Below are 14,010 nucleotides of genomic sequence, written 5' to 3'. Positions count from 1 at the left end.
CTACATTATAAAGTTGAGTGTATGTCAGATAGGAAAAACACAGAACTATATTTAACCTCAATGCACTGTGGAGGCCTAATACTTGATGATCTATTAAATATCTGTTATTATTTAGTCTCGAAACTGCAATAAGGTAATAAATAAAATAAACAAGCATCGCTTCTTTCACATTTTCAGTATATTCCGGCTTCTGCACAGGTGGCTCAATCAGTGGCACTGGTCCACTGATTGATTTCCCCCTATGCTGAAGCAGAGATATCCTGAAAACCTAACCTGTTGGTGGCCCTTGAGGACTGGAGTTGGTCAACCCTGATTTAGTGGATAATTTCATAATAAAATATGGGATCAAAGTGAAAAGCAATTAGTGGTAAAGAACAAGGCCGGGCCAAGGTGCCTTCACCTGTGCCGAGACGTACGGAGGCTGTGAGAAAGCGGGTTCTTTCCCTGGCCATGGTCGACGGGTCATGGGGGGCGTTCCTAGGGCCATCACGGAGCTTGTACGCCCTCATTGGGCGAACCGCTCAAGTGACCTGCGTGTCGCGCCAAGAAATCAGTTTCAATTGATTTCTTGCGCAACGTGCCCCCCTTCTGCCTCCGCCCACGTGGTCTATGGGCGCGATCAATACCTTAAGGCAATCTGATCGCGGCACGTGCGGACGCCTTCGTGCGGTCTCCCACACCATGGACTCAGCCGAACCTTTGGACTGGGTTAGTGGGACTGCAGGTTTACTCTTGCTCATAACCCTGCCTCTCTTTCCCCCACATAGTTTGGATATCGTATGACATCAATTACACATTCTTCTGCTGGGACAGTAAGCACCATGTGGTCACAGGGATAGGCTGGCTGAAGCAGAGGTAGGTCCCTGGCATGTGTGTTGCTAGTTTGTAGAATGTAACAACTTTTCAACCATTTTAAGCTGCTTAATATAAAACCCTTTCAACCGCAAATATGCTTGTAACACATTGTTTTACAGTGCACTGCAAACTTCTCTGAAGAGGTTAAATTTGATGACACAAATCCTAACTCCATGAACTTGTGCATGGCAGCCCCCCTGCAGCAAAAAGGGTTCAGCACACAAACATATCTGATCTCAAACTCGCTATTATAGAGGGTTGGGGTTCCTCAGAATTTTACAATATTTCTTAACCCCCCAAAAAGTTGAAATACATATATACATATACAGTATATATTATTTAGGTTATGGTGTCGGTGAAAAGGTTACTAAAAACTCTCCACCGTATAGCATATAAAAATATTACTTGTGAACACATTCACATGTCGTCGACAGGTCTTTAACCCTGTTTTTCGCCATTATCACCTAGCATACAGTACTTCCACTGCAGCAAGGGATTCTGGGAAATGACATGACAGTGCCACCTTTTGTCTCAAAACCATTATAACTTGGTACCCTTAAGCCAATGCTTGCTGTTTTAAACATAGCCTGAGATGAGATACAAAGCCAGTGAACCCACTCACAGACAGTTTCAACCTTATGAGTCTCATCAGTGTGAGGTTGGTTGTACTGGCTTTACAATTTGAGACATGAGTAGGTTTTCACCACACATTATTTAGGTTATGGTGGGTGAAACGGTGACTAAAACCTCTCCACCATATAGCATATACAAATATTACTTGTGAGCACATTCATATGTCTTAGACTGTGTGCTCATTTGCATGTCTTTTCCCTGAATTCCTTGCTGCAGTGGAAGCACTGTATGCTAGGTGATAATGGCAAAAAAACAGGGTTGCAGTCCTGTCTAAGACATGTGAATGTGCTCACAAGTAATATTTTTATATGATATATATATTTTTTTATATGATATATATATCATATAAAAAAATATATATATCTATATATCTATATATATATATATATATATATATATATATATATATATATATATATATAAAAATATATATATAGATATACACACATATACATACATACATATATATACACATATGAACAACATTCTAGGCTATGGGATCCCTCGTTTCTGAAAGATTTCATTTTTAAATTCCAGGAGAAACCCAGTCCAGTTTTGTTTTGTACAACCTTACCTTTATTTCTCTCCGTTTCACTCATAGTAAACCCCATTACAAAATTCTCCACTGTTTTTCCATTTTGGATAAATATTTATGTAAAATACAAATAATTGCCATGAGAATGGCCAATTTGTAGAGAAATATTGTTGTATTTTTGAGACCTTTTAAAAATGGTAAAGCAGTGAATTTTCTGAGAGAGGGTTTACACAAGTATATTAACTAATTCTTTAAACTTTTAAAGAAATGATTTGGAGGGCTTATACAATCTTTATCTAATGTATATTAGTGATGAGACTGTTTGCCAATACTCAAAGGATTGTCCCTTTAAAAGCTGCTGTAAGGTCACACAGAAATTGTCCTCTTAGTTCATTACTTCCCGGCTGTTTCACTGGCAGGTCTTTTTCAATCTTGCATCCTCCTCATTCACCTCCTGAATACAGTTATGTTTTCCATCGCTCCTAACCACAGTTATTTTAAGCTCAAGAAATGTAAATGTACATTTTCTGTGCTCATCCATTGACCTTTTCTGCTCTCTGCAGATGGAAACCGTAAGGCAGAGGTTTTCTAGCAGCGGTATCATAAATCTTTCTAAAGATGCTCCAGACCTCATTCATGTATTGTCAAAATACATTTGAAAAAAAAAAAGGTGCGGTACAGCAACCTCTTGTGTTTTATTGTTACACTTACAACTGTGCTGAGAGGGGGGGAAATGAAAGAGGACAAAGGAGGGAGATGTATATCAGAGAATTTTATTTATTTATAACATGTTTTACCAGGAAGTAATAGATTGAGAGTTACCTCTCGTTTTCATGTCCTGGTCACAGAGTTATAATGACAAATACATGGTTACAAATACATAGTTACATTAAGTGAAAAAGGTTACACAGTACATTATATACAAGACATTATGGCATGCACATTCAAAGATGATATATTATAGGCATATATAACAGTTACAGACCAGATTAAAATGTGAGACAGACTAGCATTATGGAGCAGAACAAAGGAAGATCAAAAGGTGGAGAAACAAGAATAATGATCACGGGAAAGGGAGAGAGAAAAGGAAGCGTTTCAAATCCGCAGTCCAAGCTGCTGTTTTTTAATAACATCTTTTTTCCCTTTGATATGTGCATCAATACAATCCACACAATGATAAGTAATTAGCTAAATTGCTGATCAATCCGTTCTCCTGTGATGGTCACTAGATACAATTGGTGCACTGCTAGAGAGGGCATGGCTCAAAAAAGTGTGTGCCGGAGCATGTTTCAGATGAGGAGGGGGATGTGACTGTGTAAATGGTTGCTATAGAAACAAAAAATGCTTGTTACATTAAAAATGTCAGCGTTTTATTTTTTATGCTACAAGTATTTTCTCATAGTACAGAACTGATTTTATTTTAAAGTAACACATGTAGGATATTGCTTGGTCTGCAGCTTTAAAAGACAAAGGAGAAAAAGGAAGAGATAGGGGAGGAAGAGATAGAGGAGGAAGAGGAATAAGAAGAGACTCTTCCAGTGCAGAAGACACCTTAAAGTCCACTCACTTGAATGGGCCTCAACGGGTCTTATGATACTGACATGTGTCTTATGAAATAGCACCACATAGCAAATATCAGCCAATATGTTGGCAGGAAAGGTCTTATATGACCAAGAGTTGTGACTTTATTGAAATTCCATTATATGTATTGTGTAAGTTGGACTGCATGTAGACTATTAGTGAAGACAAAATTAGCTTTATTGTTTCACCGTAGGTAGTTCTAGTGAGACCTCCAAATATGTCATAATAAAAATAATACTAAAATATTTTGTTATATACCACCGATACAAGGCAATATTTGGCGCCCGAGGCATCGGATACAGACAAAGTGACTTGCCTTTAATCACAATGAGTTGACACCAAGTTTACTGCCTTCAAAGGCAATGGCAGCGTTTTTAACATGTATACATCAATTAAAAGCAGCCAGAAACTCCACCTTTTTCCTGAAAATAATTTTTAGAGGAGGATCTGCCTCAGTGGGGTTCCGGATCCTCGCGGCTGGGAAAAGGAACATAAAAGCAGAAACATTTCTGCCCAAATTATTTCCAGGTTACAGCAGTAAGAATATGGCATCCGTTTCCCTGGCTTAATGAAATATTGTACGGCTTCCAACACATCTGTCTCGTGTGACGTCCACCTTTTTAACCACTTAGTCTTCTTCTGCTATACCAACTGTAACTCGCACTATGTCCTAATAAGGTCTAGAAAGTATGCAAGAGCAGAAAACTATATACTGCATAAAGACAGCCTGTATTTTGTATTATTAAAAACAGCAAAACATGTAGCACTGCGCAATTTTATTTTTTCCATTACAAGATTGAAGCAGGGTGTTCTCCTGAACTAACAGTGTTAATGTTAGCTCCATGGACCCCCTGCTTCCAGAGATACTTACCTCCATAAGGGATGCCAATATATCTGTGGAGTTTAAATGTCAATTTAAACTCCACGGGCCAATTTTAAGCCACTTGGAATGGCGTCACGCTTCCTATTGGCCCACGAGACACAGGATATTTAAATGCCATTATGATAGGCACACAAGTTCTCCGGCTGCAGATGCCGGCACTCCCTACAGGGGTAAGTACCCCAGAAAGCCGGGGTCCCCGGAGCACAATTAAACACAGTTTAGCTCCAGAGACCCCCTGCTTCAATCCTGTAATAAAAATACATACATTTCAAATCACATAGTGCTACATACAGTACTCTGCTGCTTTAACAATCACGACATGGACAGCCTATGACGGTGACAGCTAATGGAGTGAAATAATTAGTATATATTGTTAGGTCTTCTGTGAGATTATCTCTCTAAAAGGAGTATTTTAGTGGTAATTATTATATAATTCAACTGCTGCAGGCTACTCAGACAGAGTAGGTAGAGTTACTTATATATGAAGTGCCATGGAATATACTGAGACCTTCTAAGTACATTACAGGGATATAATTTGATTTAGAGAGCATGACTTCTTATTAATTTACAACATACAAGATTCACAATTTTGATCTACCTTTGAATGAATTTGCAGATGAGCGATCACTGAACAGACGATGATAATCCTTGGCACAATAGTGAGTGCAAAGAGTCTGCACTGTAGGCGGTATGTCAATACACAAGACAGATGCTTCTGCTATAAACTCCTGTAGCCATTTATAAACCAAAGGACATGAGGCATAGCATGTTTTATTTCCACATCTTCAGGCACCGGGAAAAAATAAATGAAAAAATAAATAAATATTTGCTGCTGACTGAATAGGGCCAAACATAACATTTGTGTTTGAAACTCTCTCCCCCCCACCCAAACTACTGTCCAAATGTGCAGGGCAAATGAATCACAGATGATGCTCGGGAGAGTGAAGAGAGAAGTGTTTGTTTACCAATGGAGAACAAAATAACTGTGCCTTACGCTATATAAATAAAGTGAGGCCCTCCTCTTACACTGCTACCAGGCTTTCAAATTCAAAGTGCAGCAAAACCATTCAGCGCTTTAGGCTGCTGTGGCACTGAAGGTATGTGTGTATGTGTGTATGTGTGTATGTGTGTATGTGTGTGTGTATGTATATATGTATATATATATATATATATATATATATATATATATATATATATATATATATATATATAAAGACAAGAAGTGCCAACTCCATAGCATAATACTGTAAAATGGGAAATTTATTATAACATGGAGTAGTCTGTAACACAGGTACTCACATAGGGGGTAAAAACAAATTTGATTGAGACAATCTGTAAGACGCTGCGTGTGGATAGGCGGATGCGGATATACTGGATAGAACTGGATACCAGGGGCTCTGAAGAGCACTCATCTGCTAGTGGATATAGCTGGTAACGGGTGCTCAGGTCATTTGGACCAGTGAGCTCCTCTATGGCTCCACAGCATAATCCAGACGGCGTCTCTTCCGAAATCCCTGCTAGCTGCTTCAATATTGCCTGCTTATACCAATACTGAGGTCTGTAGAGTCTGAGATGTAACTCTTGGTTTTTTTGCAATTTCTCTGAGCATTGCACGGTCTGGCCTTGGGGTGAATTTGCTGGGACGTCCACTCCTGGGAAGATTGGTAACTGTCTTGAATGTTTTCCACATTTGAATAATCTTTCTCATTGTAGAATGATGGACTTTAAATTGTTTGGAAATGGCCTTATAACCCTTCCCAGATTGATGGGCAGCAACAATTGCTTCTCTAAGATCATTGCTGATGTCTTTCCTCTGCAACACACACCTGAATGCTCCAGACCAGCAAACTGCTAAAACTTCGGCTATTATATAGAGGTGATGATCACTTGCTGATGATCAATTAATCAAGGGCATTTGATTAGCAGCACCTGTCTGCTACTTAGCATCTTAATTCCTATGGAAGCAGTAAGGGTGTACTTAGTTTTTCACACACAGCTTCTCCATTTTGGCTTTATTTTTGTTAAATAAATCATGACACAGTGTAATATGTCATGTGTTGTTGTTCATCTGAGGTTGTATTTACCTAATTTTTAGACCTGCTAAGGAACAGATGATTGTTATTATGTCCTGATATGTAAAACCATGGAATTCAAAGAGGGTGTATTTTCTTTTTCACTTGACTGTATACACACACACACACACACACACACACACACACACACACACACACACACACACACGTGTGTATGAGAAATTAGGTCATCCAACACAAGTTTGTCAAATTTATTAAGAACCTTTACTGAGATGTTATATGGCAACATAAATATTTAATTAAAAGCACCTGTATAGACATATTTAAAGCAGAAATCTCCCTCAGAAGCTTAGGAGTTTAACTCATATGTTACTATATTGCCCCCCTCAGCATTTCCTGCTCTTTACATACATACATACATACATACACTCTAAGGATGTCCGCACATCCCTCTGTGATAGGTTGAACGGCCTGTCACTCACCCACACAGAGCCAGTGAGGATGCACATCCTCTCACTAGCCTCTCACTAACCCAGGGACAGACAATGAGAATGCACATTGGCTGAGTAACATCTGAAGTGTTACATATGAAGTGTCTGTGGAGTTCACATTGGAGTTGAAGAATACAAGAATTGAACTCTGCACTTCATCATCAACCCTGCAACTCTGAGAACTTGGCTTTCTAAATGCTCTGACAATTTTTTCACATCTAAAGACCAACCATCAATGCTACACTGCCCTCCCAGGCCTGATTTATTCACCTGCTCTTTCAACTACTTGTCTTCTTATCCTCCTCCCTGCCTCTCATGCCCTCCCTATTGCTTTTCCTGTTTGCAGTTTCCTCACTTCTTTGTAAACTTTTCTGTTCTCTCCAATTCTTCTCGTATCCCCATTACTTCATCTCTTCTCCCCTTCACCTATGCTTGTGCACATACACTGCACCACTATGTACACACCTTTCCCAACTTCTACCCCCCATAAAAAAAATACAAAAAACAAACACTCTCGCACACACTCTCGCACACACTCTCGCAGACACAGTAAGGTAGAGAGTGAGAAGAGAGGGGAGATTGCAAAGAAGAGCAGGGCATGCTGGAGGAGAGTGTACGGTGGGGAAGAGGGGACAAGCGACAGCAAGGCATTACAGGGAGGGGTGAAAAAAAAGAGTTTAATTAATAACCTTTCAGATTTCCTAGATCAGCATATGTTACGACGGGTACAGATGGTGTATGTATGTATGTATGTATGTATGTGTGTGTGTGTGTGTGTGTGTGTGTAGATATATAGGTGTTAAAAATCATGATCTTTAGGGTTTGAGGTTACCATGATAACCTTTAGACTGCACTGGGCTCTCATGTTAACCTGAGAGTCTCACTCATTTGCAGGGAGTTGTACTTGGAATTTGTTTTGATAAATCAATTGTCTCTCAAATCTCAGATCTGTAGAGATGGATAAAACATGTATTTACACGCTGGAGAAATTAGTGAATTTTGCACATTGTTAACATTAGACAACGCTCTCTCCCCCATCTAAATAGGAAAAGGAAACAAAAATCCACCAAATATCAATATGTTACTCACAGATAACACGTCATCCCTAAGGCTACGGCCCCAGTGCCTGCGCTGCACATGCGCCTGTGAGGCTGGCGACGCGGGCAGCCAAATTCCCCGGTCTGCAGTGAGATGCAGGGGGAAAGACAGGGGGGGGGGAGGGGGTGACGGGGGCGCAACCGTGACATCACCCGGCAGGTTCACCCTCATTGGCTGAACCACCATAGGGTGTGGCCTAGTGCTCCATCGCGAGTCCTGCTCTCAATTTTCTTGAGAGCGGGAGTTTGTCGGTGCAGCGCAGCGGCCCCCCCTCGCAGCCGGCCCGGCCCCATTGTGGGGCGGCTCTTGTACCTGCAGTGTCTGCCACAGCGGGCGCTGCAGTAGCCAGCGGGGACCTGGCCTCAGTGTGTGATAGTGAAACCAGCCAAACTTTGTGAAAGCCAACACTTTTGAGATATTTTGCAAAACAATGTTTCTGAAAACATTTTTTGCATCGGCTTTAGGCTGCGCTTATAGTGCCAGCGACGGTAACGCGACATTGCCGTCGCGGCAAAACAAATGCATTGTCGCCGTAACCGGCGCTTATAGTGCACGCCCAGTGCTACCAGAAATCTGGTAGTCACTGATATTTGATTTTTTTTCGGCGACGGTCTCCCCTTGCGGCCAATCGGGAGCTTCTCCGTGCCTCTGCCTGCCCCTTTTATGACGTAATCCAGCGACGTCGCCTAAACGTCAAAATACAACTCGTCGCAATGGCATCGGTCGGGTCGCCATCGCTGGCTGTATAGGCTGCACTTAGAGACCGGCTTTCAAAAAATCAAATACAACTGACTACCAGATTTTTGGTTGCGCTGTCACTCCATCGCGCTGTCGCTTCCACTATAAGCGTGGGCGCTGGCGACAATGCATTTGTTTTGACGTCGCTGTCTCTTATAGTGGACGCGACGGCGCTACCAAAAATCTGGTAGTCCGTTGTATTTGATTTTTTTGAGAGACAGTCTCCACATGTGACTGGCTATAAGCCAATCAGGGATCTTCTCCGCCCACCTGCCTTCCCCCTTGCTGACGTCACTGCAGCCAGCGCCGTCTCCAAAATCTAAAATACAACTTTTGCAATGGCGACGGCTGACGTCATTGGTCGCATCGCCGGCTGAATAAGCACAGCCTTAGTTAAACAAATTGAGACAACAACATGTGTAGTTCAAAGCTACACAGCTAAACGGTATAGCCAAATGTGTGAATGAAACCATTCACCACATGGAAATTTAAGGAATCAAAAAAATAAATAAGGAGATTTTATGGGACAAAGGCAAAAATCAAGATTTATTAGAAAGGAAATTTAAATACTTTTCTTTAATTGAATGGTTCACGACCACTAACTAACCTGTGCATTGTTCTGTCACCAGAACCTGTTTGAATGTCTGTACTGGTGCTCTTGCTGGAAGCATAGGATTATGGGAGTCGTATTATTGCTTTTGTTATACAATGGAAACATTGGCTTTTTGTGTACTTGAAGGCAGCGAGGCTATGTGTTTTTATCATTCCCCTTATTTCTATTCTCCTCCCTTGGAAGTAATCATCATGCTCAAGGTTTCACAATGGTTAATTTTATCATTTTTTATTGTCAATTTCGTTAGATTATTTGCCACCCTGTTTGACACTTTCCATTTTATGTGGTCAGCTGCCTCCTGATGCCAGCAAAGATGAATCTCAATGTCAAAAGAAAACCCACTGGAGCGGTCTAAGGTTAGGTCCCCAGTACATGCAGGCCAACTTAACAACATTAGGGGCCCCCGGGCAAAGCAGTTCACGGGGTCCTGCCTACACTGTCGCTCCCAGCCTCCCACGCGCTCACTAGCAGCAGCAGGCACCGGAAGTGCTGCACTGTTAGGCTGCGAGCAGTTGTGATGTGAGCCGGAGTGCCGGGCGGGCGGAGAGCAGAGCAGAGCCGGAGTTCCACTTCCGGGTGGGGGAGAGCGAGCAGAGCTGGGTGTGCCGGGCGGGGGGAGAGCGAGCGGAGTCGTGGTGCCGGGCGGGGGGAGAGCGAGCGGAGTCATGGTGCCGGGCGGGGGGAGAGCGAGCTGAGCCGGGGTGCCGGGCGGGGGGAGAGCGAGCGGAGTCATGGTGCCGGGCGGGGGGAGAGCGAGCTGAGCCGGGGTGCCGGGCGGGGGGAGAGCGAGCGGAGTCATGGTGCCGGGCGGGGGGAGAGCGAGCTGAGCCGGGGTGCCGGGCGGGGGGAGAGCATTGATGGGCACTCATGGGCCGGGCGCGTGGGGCCCCCCTATGCTGTGGGGCTCCCGGGCAGCTGCCCAGCATGCCCATATGTTAAGACAGCCCTGAGTACATGCTGCAGGTCCCCAGTACATGCTGCAGTGCGCGCTATGGCGTGCGCTGCGGGAACAAGAACTGACAGTCAATGGGGCGGGCCCGCTAGCTGCCTTGGCGTGCAATTTGCCACGGCGTTGCTCAACTAGATTTTCTGAAGACAAGAAAATTGTCTTTAAAACTGTCGACGGAGTATGACCACACCCCCCTGGCAGTTCAGCCAATGAGGGCAAACCAGCCGGGTGACGTCATGGTCGTTACACCCCCCACCCCCAATTGCGAATCCCCTGCAGCTCAGCCACAGACCAGAGATCGCGGTTTACACAGCTGCCCGAGCCGCCTGCCAGGCGCGCGTGCAGCAGCCGACACTGGGGCTGTAGCCTTACAAAACAGAGTTTCAATTGCAAAGAAAACAACATGAATTTTTCATCAACCACAAAGAAATTATGTTTCCTTTATAAGGGTGAATACATCTTTTTTAAAGGGTAATCTTCTGTTTATTTTTAATATATTCGTTTGCACAAATTTCGCTTGCTTCCCCTATGTCATACATTTCACTGTGAACTCTCCTAAAAAGCTTTAAAAATTTTAGGAGAAAATACAAATTGTTGGAACATTATTTTACGAAGACTCTTAAAACCAGTCAGCAATGAAAATTATTTTTTTTAATGAGCCTTTTACAAAAGCAAACTCTATTGTGCATTCAGTGGTGTTGTGTTTTAGGAATGATATTTTTGGCCTACATTGGCAAAGCGATTGGACCCATCCTGAATAACTGGTTAAAAATGGTTAAACTGCTAAGTACTTTCATTTTACTACTGTGTGTTTAATATATTTGTGTTCTGCATTCTTCCTCAAGTCTTACAACCTCATCAAAGCATATGTAAAAATGTGCACCAAACATTAAAGAGGTCAAAAAAAGGCTGACATATCATGTATCAAAAGGAACAGGCCAGTGAGTCTTAACACTACCCTCAGGGCAGCAAAGTCACACTGGGTTTTAGGAGTAAGCAAGTGAATGCATTTACATATGAATACAGAATTTATATGTATGCTTCATTCTAACAGAGCACTACAACACCATACCACAATAAGGGTTACGTATTAAAGCTGCAGTTCAGTCAATATCCTGCATGTGTGGTTTTTTTTAATAAATCAGTTCTGTAGTAAGTAAAAATACTTTTAGCATTTTCTGTTTTTAAAAAAACAACTTTTAAAGACCAATTTTCTTGTATTCTATTTTTAACAGCCATTTGCTAAGGCACTGCCACTTCATGTCCTGTCACAAGCCCTGGCACACCCCTTTGTCAGCCCTGCCCTCCCTCTAGCACATGTCAGTGCAGGATTGCTCATGAATATTCATGAGCTTCCACTGACAGACAAGCAGAATATAAACAGATCCCTTCACTAATTATGTCACCAAATTTCGACCTATCAATACATGGAGAACGAATTGACTGGCAGCTATAAAGTGCTTTAGGTAATTAGAGATTGCACACATAAAACTATTGAAGTAAAAAAATAAATTAAAAAAAAAAAAAAGACTGAACTGCAGCTTTAAAGTCTCTGGTGCAAAAAACAAACAAACGATTTATAAAATGAATTCTCATTGTTTAAAAGAAAAAACAAGACTGTGGCTGCTGATATGAACACACAAGCAAAGTAGTATCCAGAAAAGTCAAATATACAGTTTATTATAGTCTATAAAAGGGGAATAATTAAATCCAGCTATTTGATTGGTTAAAATTGCAGCCAATAATGAATGTCCAGAATGTTATTAGCCAAATAAGATTTTAAGTAGATATCATGCTGTGCTTAAAAAATAAATGGAAGAAAAGGAGAAAGCAGGGATGAAAGAGAATGAATGAAGATGATTCTAGTCTGCTTTTCTTCAATCTTTTAACTTCTTCCTCACTCCTTCCTTCCTCCCCATTCTTTCATTTTCAATTTAAAAAAATACAGTATTTTCTATTTCTACCAACCCCTTTTTGCGAACTCTTTTCTGTCTTTTTTCTTCCTCTCCTCATGTATAAACCTAACCTCCTCCACTCATCCTTAATTAAACTACATGGTAATAAATAATAATAATAGACAGCAAAAGTGGGCAAGTAGGCCCAAAATATTGTCTTATTGAAATTATGGAGTAATCCTTTCATGGGGATTTTCGGCCGAAAAAGTACAGATTATCCACTTTGAGTGTGTACGCAATAAGGCCGTATGTGCTTTACAGTCTCTGTCTCTTTTAATAACACAGTTAATTTGTCATAAAAGGAAGCACACAAGGGTGGGTAGCCGTGTTGGTCCTTTCTTCCATGTAGTAACAAAGAAGTTAAGGTGATACGAAAAATGAAATCATTTAGGAATGCAAAACCTTGTTTACAGTCTAATATTTCTTACAAAGCTTAACTCTTTAATACATTCTGCTTTGTATAGAGTTAAAGGTGCATACCCACCAAGAACAAACTTCAAGCTAAACGCATTAGATGAAAGAGTATTACAAGCTGTACTCTAAATGTCCCCAAAGAAATGCTGCTCCAATTGTGGCTGCTATTCCCTCTCCCAGAATCCCTTGCTTGTAGGTCTCATCCTTGCTGTTTATTGGTTCTTCCTGCCAAGTGAGGGCTTTGGACTAGAATTAAGGTTTTATCTAATTGGATCTGCCATGCTGATATCCACCCGCTTATAAAAAAAAAAGTCCAATACACATTGGAAGGGGCCTGCAAGCATTTGGAGGCACATCCTTTCAAAAAGTAAAAGCAACTTTTAACAGGTCATCGCCAAATAGATGAGGAAAGTTGCAGTAATTGTGGGTAAAGTGCTAAATATATTAGAGAATCCACAATTTTAATATATTATATATATATATATATATATATATATATAAAATCATGATGAGCATCACTAGAAGCCTCCGGAGAGCTAGTAAGTGGCATACAGAGGCCTCGCGCCAGGCATTTGATTTAAATGTTGTGGGGAAGAGCACGGGGCCTCTGTAAGCACCGGGCCCCCCAGTTTGCGCACCCCTGAGTCGTACAATATACAGCTAAACCCCGTTATAACGCGCCTCGTTATACCGCGATTCGGTTATAACGCGGTTTTCCCGTGGCTCCCGTTTTTTTTTAAAAAAAAAAAAAAAAAAAAAAAAAAAAATTTTTTTAAAAAAAATTTTTTTACATTTTTTTTTTTGCACACTGCACACACTCACTGCACACACACTGCTCATTGCTCACACTGCCACACTGCACACACACTGCACACTGCACACACACTGCTCATTGCTCACACTGACACACTGCACACACTCACTGCACACACACTGCTCATTGCTCACTGCCACACTGCACACACACTGCACACTGCACACACTCACTGCACACACACTGCTCATTGCTCACACTGCCACACTGCACACACACTGCACACTGCACACACACTGCTCATTGCTCACACTGACACACTGCACACACTCACTGCACACACACTGCTCATTGCTCACTGCCACACTGCACACACACTGCACACTGCACACACACTGCTCATTGCTCACACTGACACACTGCACACACACTGACCACACTCACGCACACTCACACACACTTACGCACACTCACGCAC

At 41.8% G+C, this 14,010-nt stretch overlaps 1 protein-coding gene across 7 annotated transcripts in view; it reads right to left on the bottom strand.

Annotated features, from left to right (window-relative positions):
• The window catches only part of CDON (cell adhesion associated, oncogene regulated), a 219,811-nt gene that overhangs the window by 52,203 nt on the left and 153,598 nt on the right, over window positions 1-14,010 (bottom strand). For 3 of the 7 annotated variants that reach the window (XM_075604346.1, XM_075604351.1, XM_075604352.1), the window contains one exon: window positions 5,086-5,270. The exons of the other annotated variants lie outside the window; for them this stretch is intronic. The gene's annotated coding sequence lies outside the window, so the exon portion shown is untranslated. The remainder of the gene's footprint in view (window positions 1-5,085; window positions 5,271-14,010) is intronic. 7 annotated transcript variants of the gene reach the window in all.

This window comes from Ascaphus truei, chromosome 6, assembly GCF_040206685.1.
Source record: "Ascaphus truei isolate aAscTru1 chromosome 6, aAscTru1.hap1, whole genome shotgun sequence".
NCBI classification, from domain to species: Eukaryota; Metazoa; Chordata; class Amphibia; order Anura; family Ascaphidae; genus Ascaphus; species Ascaphus truei.
The sequence above is the reverse complement of the archived record's forward strand: the minus strand, read 5'-3'. Positions and strand labels throughout refer to the sequence as shown.